Consider the following 9783-nt stretch of genomic DNA (forward strand, 5'->3'; position numbering starts at 1 on the left):
AGTTATATCATACTATATAATTATGCAATATACGATTATATAATAGATCATTATATATATACAATATATAATAATATACAATTATATTATAGTATACAATATTATATTATAATATAATATTATAGTATAGTATGATTAAACTGACTTGCAAAAGATAAATTTATCAGTCAGATAGGACAGGTTGTGCTGTTGTAACAAACAATCCCAACATCTCAATAGCTTAGAATGATGGTTGAGTCCTCCTCCCACTCTCTGACCACCCCAAGTCAGCAGGATTCTGCTTTATGTCCTCTCTTTCAGGGAGCCAGGCTAATGAAGCACCATCATTTGCAATGTTGTTGTCTGCCTTGCAGATGGAAAGAGGTCGGTGAAACACTCACTGACCTTAAGGGCTTCTGCATGAGTAGCACATGCCAGTTTGGCTTATATCCCATTGGCCAGAGAAAGTCATGTGGGCATACCTAACCCCAATGTGGCAGGGAAGTGCAATTCCACCCTGTGCTCATAAGAGGAGGCCTGGAAACAGGTGAGCAGCAATGACGACTCCTGCAGCACATGGCCTGTTGGCCACATTCCCAGGCCACAGATGCAGAGGTGGATCAGGCTAGGAACATGGAAAATCAGAAGAAATTATAACCTCAAAAAATTCTGTGTGCCCAGCCTAGGGAGAAATGCCCAAGACCTATCTCTTCTTCATTTTTTATTTCTTTTTTATACCTGGAAGTGGTATGCTGATGGAACAATGCCTGACAATGTTGTAGTGGCTTTGGAATTGGGTAATGGTGGGAGTTGGAGAAATATTGAGAAGCATGATAGAGAAAGCAAAGTCACCTTGAACAGACTGTGAATGGAAATCTGGACCCTGAGGACACTGCAGTGAGGGCTCAAAAGGAGTGTGGAGCATAGTCTTAGAAACTGAAGGAAGGGGAATCATTGTTATGTAATACCAGAAAGCTTAGCCTAATGTCTCCTGCAAGTATGTGGAACACAGAATCATAAGTGATTTCCAAACAAAATATTGAGAGTGTGGTCTGGTTTCCTCTTGCTGCTAAATGTGAGAGGAGAGAGAGAAACTGGAAAGAGAACCATCCAACAAAAAGGAACCAGGACTAGTGGGTGATTTAGGATATTCTCAGCCCCCCAAAGAGGAAAAAGACACTAACATTAAGACTTTAAAGCATTACCAGAAAAGCATTCTCTAGTGAGAAAGCCCAAAGTATGACTGCACAGCCTTTTGCTAAAACCCCAGAAAAATCACAAGGTCAGAATATTGGATCACATCAAATATTCTTTTAAGAGTTTAGGTGTGAGCCTCACAGATTCTCCCAAGATGAAGAAGGAATTACCTCAAAAAGAACTATGCCCTATGGCTTTTTTTCTAATGGCGTCAACCCCAGCCAAAACACAGCCAACATGGAATGAAAGGGACAGAGAGGGCAAAATGAAGGGAGGCTGTTGGACTCCCAGAATCCCACTGCCGGGAAAGAGACTGATAAAACTAAGTGTGGGGTGAGGCCACTGTCTAATCAGATGTAACTCATGCAGTTAGTTAGACAGTTCATATGTTAGTTGACACACTCATTCATATGTTGATTGGATGTTGTCTGACTCTCTCTGAGAGAATACAAGGTTTTTTGTTTTTTGCTTTTGCTTTTGGTGAGAGGAGAGTGTCTGTTTCATGGTAGGCATTGAAAAGGCATACATAGTTACACCTGTTGAATGAGCTGTTCCAGGTGTCTCAATCCAAGAATGTGTCTTTTTATTTCTTTCTTTAGGTCATGTGGGAAGTATTGCCTCTTTTTGTGTTTGATTCTGCCAAACAAAAAGATATACTCCTTTAGTCATTCACTATTTGCTAAGGGCCTACTGTGTGCCGGACACTGTTCATTGTACTACATCAGAGAGGAAAACAGATGCCCTACCTTTCATGGAGCCTTCCTTCTAGTTCAGGTGGGGAGAAAATACAACAAAGAAACAGATAAACTATCAGTGTATTAGAGAATAATAGGTGCTAATAAGATTAGCACTGGGCGAAGAAAAGCAAAGATGTCACTTTGAAGACTAACTTAAGGCATGGTATTTTCAATCATCTCATATGCATGGGAAAGCTGGACAATGGGTAAGGAAGGCTGAAGAAGAGTTGAGGTCTTTGAATTACAGTATTGGTGAAGAATCTTGACTATGCCATGGATTGCCTCAAGAATGAACAGATCTGTCTTAAAAGAAGGACAGTCAGAACACTCCTTAGAAGAGAGGACAGTAAGCTGGTACTTTGGTCATATGTTCAGAGGGATCAGTCCCTGGAGAAGGACGTTATGCTTGGTAAGGTAGAGAGTCAACAAAAAAGAGAAAACCCCTCAGGGAGATGAATTGACACAGAGGATGCAGCAAAGGACTTAAACACAGCAAGAATTGTGGGCCCCTACAGCCAGGAAATGGAAGGAGCAGGAGAAGCTGGGGACCTCCAGAGTGGCAGGATATCCAGGTAAAAAAGGGAGGGAGACAAGGCTAGGCCCCAAGCCCCCTAGAGCAAGGAAAGAGAGGGAGCAGCCAGGGACCACAAAGTGGCAGGATCCAGGTAGGAATTAGGTAAGAGGAGGGTGCAGAGGTTTCCAACAGCTAAGGGAGATAAACTTGTCTGTCAGTTTGTCATCCTTTGGGGCTTGTACATAATTATGAGGCTTGAGGCTCTGCCACTGGTGTTTCAGATGCCAGCAGAGTTGCACATGGTGCACAGGTTTCAACGAGCTTACAGACTAAGACAGATTAGGAAGAAGGAAGAAGCTATCCACTTCTCAAAAATTGGCCAGGGAAAACCTTATGAATAGCAGAGAAACACTGTCTGATACATTACTGGGCAACTTTATGAATAGCTCGGAAACATTGTCCAAGACAGTGCAGGAAGATGAGCCCCTTGGGTTGGAAGGCACTCAAAAAAGGACTGGGAAAGAGCTGCCTCATAAGGGTAGAACCAACCTTAATAATATGGATAAAAGATGTCTTTCAGGACCTCCATGTGCTGACATGGCATGACTCAAGTTGAGGAGTAACAGCTGCAAATATCCATTAATAATTGGAACATAGAATGTATAAATTATGAATCTAGGAAAATAAGAAGTTGTCAAAAATGAAATGGAGCACATGAAGATTGATATCCTAGGCATTAGTGAGCTGAAATGGACAGGTTTTGAGCATTTTGAATCAGACAACCATATGAACTACTGTGCCAGGAATGACAAAATGAAGAGGAATGGTGTGGCATTCATCATCACAAAGGATGTTTCAAGATATGACCTGAAGTACAATGCTGTCAGTGATAGGATAATATCCATCCACCTACAAGGAAGACCCATTAATACTACTATTATTCAAATTTATGCACCAACCACCCAAGCCAAAGATGAGGAAATTGAAGATTTTTATCAACTTCTGTGGTCTGAAATTGACAGAACATGCAATCAAGATGTGTTGCTTATCACTGGTGATTGGAATGCAAAAGTTTGGAACAAAGAAGAATCACCAGTAGTTGGAAAATTTGGCCTTGGTGCCACAAATAATGCTGGAGATCACATGATAGAATTTTGCAAGACCAAGGACTTATTCATTGCAAATACCTTTTTTCAACAACACAAACGATGGCTATGCACATGGACTTCACCAGATGGAGTACACAGGAATCAGACTGACTACATCTGTGGCAAGAGGAGATGGAAAAGCTCAATATCTTCAGCCAAAACCAGTCCAGGAGCTGCTTGTGGAACAGACCATCAAATGCTCATATGCAAGTTCAACTCGAAGTTGAAAACAATTAAAACAAGTCTGCAAGTGCCAAAATATGACCTTGATAATCTCACTCCTGAATTTAGAGATTATTTAAAGAAGAGATTTGATGTATTGAACTCCAGTGACTGAAAACCAGAAGAATTATGGGATGACATCAAGAGCATCATCCATGAAGAAAGCAAGAGGTCATTAAAAATACAAGAAAGAAAGAACTAAAATGGATGACAGAAGACACTGTGAAACTTGTCCTGGAGTGGAGAGTAGCTAAAGCAAATGGAAGAAATGACAAGATCAAAGAGCTGAGCAGAAGATTTCAAAGAGCAGCTGGAGCAGACAAAGCTTGAAAAACAAAGCTCAAAAGTGAAACAGTAAGTATTACTATAACGGAATGTGCAAAGACCCGGAGTTAGAAAACCAAAAGGGAAGAACATGCTCGGCATTTCTCAAGCTGAAGGAACTGAGGGAAAAATTGAAGCCTTAAGTTGCAATATTGAAAGATTCTATGGGCTCAACATTGAATGATGCAGGAAGCATCAAAAGAAGATGGAAGGAATGCAGAGTCATTGTACCAGAAACAACTGTCGATCTTCATCCCTTTCAGGAGGTGGCATATGTGCAAGAACCAATGGTACTGAAGGAAGAAGTAGAAGCTGCACTGAAAGAATTGGCAAAAAACAAGGCTCCAGGAATTGATGGAATACCCATTGAGATGTTTCAACAAACTGATGCCCTGCTGGAGGCACTCACTCGTTTATGCCAATAGATTTGGAAGACAGCTACCTGGCCAACTGACTGGAAGAGATCCATATTTGTACCCATTCCAAAGAAAGGTGATCCAACAGGATGTGGAAATTATTGAACGATATCATTAATATCACATGGAAGTAAAATCTTACTGAAGATAATTCAAAAATGGTTAAATCAGTATATTGACAGAGAACTTCCAGAGGTGCAAGCTGGATTCAGAAGAGGACATGGAATGGGGAATATCATTGCTGATGTCAGATGGATCTTGGCTCAAAACAAAGAATACCAGAAAGGTGTTTACTTGTGTTTTATTGACTATGCAAATGCATTTGATTGTGTGGATCATAACATTTTGTGGGTAACATTGAGAAGAATGGGAATTCCAGAACACTTAATTGTATTCATGAGGAACCTGTACATGGACAAGGACACTGTCATTCAAACAGAAAAAGGGAACAGTGCATGGTTTAAAATCAAGAAGGGAGTGTGTCAGGATTGTATTCTTTCTCCACACTTATTCAATCTCAATGCTGAGCAAATAATCTGAGAAACTGCACTATGTGAAGAAGAACATGGCATTAAGATTGGAGGAGGAAACATTAACAATCTGTGATATGCTGATGACACAACTTTACTTGCCGAAGGTGAGGATGACTTGAAGTACTTACTGATGAAGATTGAAGAATAATACAGTCTGCAATATGGATTCATCTCAATATAAAGAAAACAAAAATCCTCACAACTGGTCCTAAGCAACATTACAATAAATGGAGAAATGATTGAAATTGTCAAAGACTTCACATTTTTGGTTCTAAAATTGACACCAATGGAAGCAGCAATCAGGACATCAGATGATGTATAGCACTGGGCAAATCGGCTACAAAGGACCTCTTTCAAGTGCTGAAGAGCATAGATGTCTCCTTGAGGACTAAGGTGCACCTGGCACAAGCCATGGTATTTTCAATCGCCTCATATGCATGTGAGAGCTGGACAATGAATATGGAAGACCAAAGAAGAATTGATGTTTTTGAGCTGTGGTGTTGGCGAAGAATGCTTAAAGTACCATGGACTGCTAAAAGAACTAACAGGTCTGTCCTTCTGGAGGAAGTGCTGCCAAAATGCTCCCTCGGAGAGAGAATGGCCAGACTTCATCTCACCTACTTTGGTCATGTTGTCAGCAGAGACCATTCTCTGAAGAAGGATATCATGCTTAGTGAGGTGGAGGGTCGATGAAGGAGGGGAAGGCCCTCAATGAGATGGATTGACACAGTGGCTGCGGCGATGGGCTCAAGTATAACAAGAATCATGGAGCTGGCTCAGGACTGGGTGGTGTGTCATTCTGCTCCGCATAGGGTCGCTATGAGTCGGAGACGACTCGACGGCACCTGATAACAAACAACAATTGTGACAGTGGTGCAGAATCAGGCAGACTTTCGTTCTGTTGCACACAGGGCTGTATGAGTTGATGCTGACTCAGCAGCACCTAACAACAACAACAACAACAAGAAAACTAAATGTGGAGAATCGTGGATCTCACTCCTGCAGAGCTGGGGCTCAAGGGGGAATCTGGGAGTCATCGTTCTCACAGGAACAAGAAGTCTGGGATAAAGGGTGTGATGAGATTCCTGGAGGGAGGAAGAGGTGACCCCATCTGGCTCATGCCGATAGAGAGGAGGCATTGGGAAGGATAGGCAGCGGACTTCAAGCTAAGGAAGTCACCAAACCCAAGACACAGCAAGTCAGGACTTCACTCCCACAGAGGAGAGGGCGAAGGCATCTTTGGGCTGCACCAAGCCTGGTGCCTACCCAGATGTCCTCACCAGACGAGCTGAGGGCCCCGCGGAGAGAATGGCCCAACTGCAGTGTCTTTCCAGGAGCTCCTGTTATCACGGTAGCAAGAGCATCACTTTCTATCATGTTCAAACAGAAAACGAAAAGGTTGCTAAACGTAGAAGTCATTTTAACTGATTCATTGATCTGAATACTTTTAAAGTAAAACAGTAAGTATTTCTGTCACACTTTGAAGTCAAGCTCTGCAGTTCTGTCTTCTCCCTCAGGGTTATTTTATAGCCATTAAGAATGTGTTCCTTTTATGTGGGGCCTTCAATTAATTGAATTTCAAAAATACTCTGAAATTTTTTTTAAATATAAAAATCAGCTATGTCCTGGAGGACATTCCTGTGTGATTTACTGCCACAGTAATTAAAAGCCGGCGCGTTACACTGGTCACTGTCAGAGAGCAGGCTGCCGCCAGCTGTGCTGCAATGCGAGTTCAGGTTGGTCCCGCTCCCCAGACATTTGTGATGCTCCGTAAAATACTTTCATTTTCAGAATTGCCTTTGGACCATTGACACACTTTCCCGAATTACCTTTTAAAGGGCACCAACCAGTATTCACAAGAAAATAAATGCAAAGGAAAATGAACTCTTCGGCCATAATGGTATAGAGCATCCAATGTTTATAAAAGGAGCCTGGTGGTGCAGAAGTTGACGCACCAGCTACTACTACCCAAAAGATCGATGGTTTGAACCCACTAGCAGCTCTGCAAAAGAAAGATGAGGCAATCTGCTTCCTTAAAGACTGACAGCCTTGGAAACCCTCTGCAATAGTTCTACTCTGTCCTCTATGGGTGCTGTGAGTCAGAACGGACTCCATGCCAGTGGGTTTGTTTGTGGAGGTTAATGTTCCTACCTCTTTCATAGGCTCTTTCTGAACGTCTCTGAAATAACATTGAGTTTCACCCAGACCTCATCAAAATCCCATTTGGGAGTAATGGGGGCAGAGTTCAGAGTGCAGCTGGAGATGGTTAGCAGAGAACTCAGCCTGTGAGAGGTCCCCGGAAAATATGCTGTGTTTTCTGTGCAACCGGGTCTGAAGGTTCGTCCCACATGCTGTCCCCACGCTCCCGACCTCTCTTTTTATCATATTTACTTGTGGACCTACAGAAATGCCATTTGGTATTTTGTCACCTTCTACTCATGAAAGCATGTTTTGCACTCAATTGCTACGGAATGACTCCAGCTACCAAAAGCCCTCAGAGAGCCGCAGTGCTCTGTCTTATTTTCACTGTACAGCCTAGGCTTGCTCTTCCTAAAATTCTCAGATCTGTGAGTAGCACCAACGGTTTACACGCCACTAATAATCAAAAGAGGAAGCCCTGATAGTGCAGCGGTTAAGTGTTCAACTGCTAACTGAACTCACCCTTTGAACTCACCAGCCGCTCCGTAGAAGAAAGATGTGGCAGTCTGCTTTTGTAAAGATTACAGCTTTAGAAACACTATGGGCAGTTGTACTCTGTCCTACAAGGTCCCTATGATTCAGAATCAACTTGGCGGCAATGCTTGGGTAATAACCTAAAGGTTGACAGTTCAAATCCCCCAGCGGTAAGATTACAGCCAGTGAAAACCCTACTGAGCACAGTTTTACTCTGAAACAAATGGGGTCACCATGAGTTGGAATTGATATAATGGGTTTGGTTATGTGTGTGTGTGTGTGTGTGTGTGTGTGTGAGTGTCCGTGTGCAAAGTCCAGGCAGGAAACTCAATGAGTTTTTAGGGCTCTTTCCCTGTAGCTTCTGCGTTCTGTATCCTGTTTTAATATTGTTAGAAATCCTTTACACAAATACTAGCTCCTGCACTTAGGACCCATTTTTACATTTCTTCCTTACCTACTAAAGACTCTATTTTCTAATGCTGCATCAAAGAATTCAAAATGATATCAAAACTACTGGCAATCGTATTTACCATTACCTTTCTTTGCAACTTAAAATCATTTCATCTTATTTCAATGTCTTTCCTGGCTGTCACATATGTGATCTGAGGCTGCGCCAGGTAAACATTTCACATTTCAATATGCATACTTCAGACATTGTTTGAATTAATAGGCTTTCACTTTTAATAATAGAAACCTCCTTAAAATTTGCTGATGCATTTCAGTGTTACAAACATGGCATCATGCTCCTGATGGGAGAAAGAAAAAACTTTCCAACTTTTGCTCCCTCGGCATTCCAACGTCATGACAGAATTGTTGGAGGAGGAAAAAAACAAAGAAAGAAAGAAAAAGAAAAAGAAATTGAGGTGAGATGAGGCTGCTCTCCTGCCTGCTGATCCAAGGCAGCCCACATCACTGTCCCCACCCCAGGCACCACCCTGCTTTGACGTAGACACCACTGGCCTGCTGGCAGTGACCCCATGTTTGCCATTGTGCTGCTAAAGGAAAATTTTAAAAGGTGGAAAGGCTACGCTGCAGCCCCAGGCCAGCTGTGCCCTGAAGTCTGAACCCCAGCAAAGAGCCGGGAGCCTCAGAGAGCCTCCCCAAATGTCCATCAGTAGCTGTCTGGATGAACAAAGTGTGCCACTTCCATGCAATGGAATGTTATGCTGCCATAAAGAGAAATAAAGCCCCACTACAAGCTCCAAAAGGAGCTCTGGTGGCATAGTACCTAAGGCACTTGACTGCTAACCAGAAGGCTGGTGGTTCAAACCCACAAGCCACTCCTCAGAAGGAAGATGGGGCAATCTACTTCCATAGTGATACTACCTCGGAAACCCAAGAAGGGGTCGCTATGAGTCGGGTCCAACTCGACGGCACATAACAACAACAACAACAACAAGCCCCACCATGGACGAACCCTAAAAGCATGATGCTGAGTGACCTAAGCCAGGCACAAACAGACAAGTAGTGTATGATCCTCATTAGACAAGATATCTAAAATAGACAGGTGTGTAGAGACCCAAGTGGCTTAGTGGCTGCCAGCAGGAACCACCCGAGGGAAGGGGAGAGGAAAACACTGTGCTTGGGGAACACTGAGCTTCTGTTAAGGGTGATGGAAAATTGAACAACATGATGAATGTAATTAATAGCCATGAATGGGACAGATGAAGAGTGTAGAAATGGCAAATACTCTGTTACATATATGTATACCAAACCAAACTCAGCGCTGTTGAATTGGATCCGACTCATAGCAACCCCTCCTTGGCTTTCTGAGGTGGTATGTCTACAGAAGTAGATTGTGCACTCTTCCTTCTGAGGAATGGTAGGTTTGAACTGCCAGCCTTCTGGTTAGCAGTGAAATGCCCTAGGCACTACACCATCTGTATATATAGAAAGAGCTTGGATGGCATAGTGGTTAGAGCATTTTGGCCGCTAACCAGGTCGTCAATTCAAACCCCCGAGCTGCTTCCTGGAAGGGAGATGGAGCACTCTACTGTAAAGATTTACAGCCTCAGAAACCCAATGGGGGTCACTATGAGT

This window comes from Orycteropus afer, unplaced genomic scaffold (assembly GCF_000298275.1).
Source record: "Orycteropus afer afer isolate SDZICR_OR568_19922 unplaced genomic scaffold, OryAfe1.0 scaffold00316, whole genome shotgun sequence".
NCBI lineage: Eukaryota > Metazoa > Chordata > Mammalia > Tubulidentata > Orycteropodidae > Orycteropus > Orycteropus afer.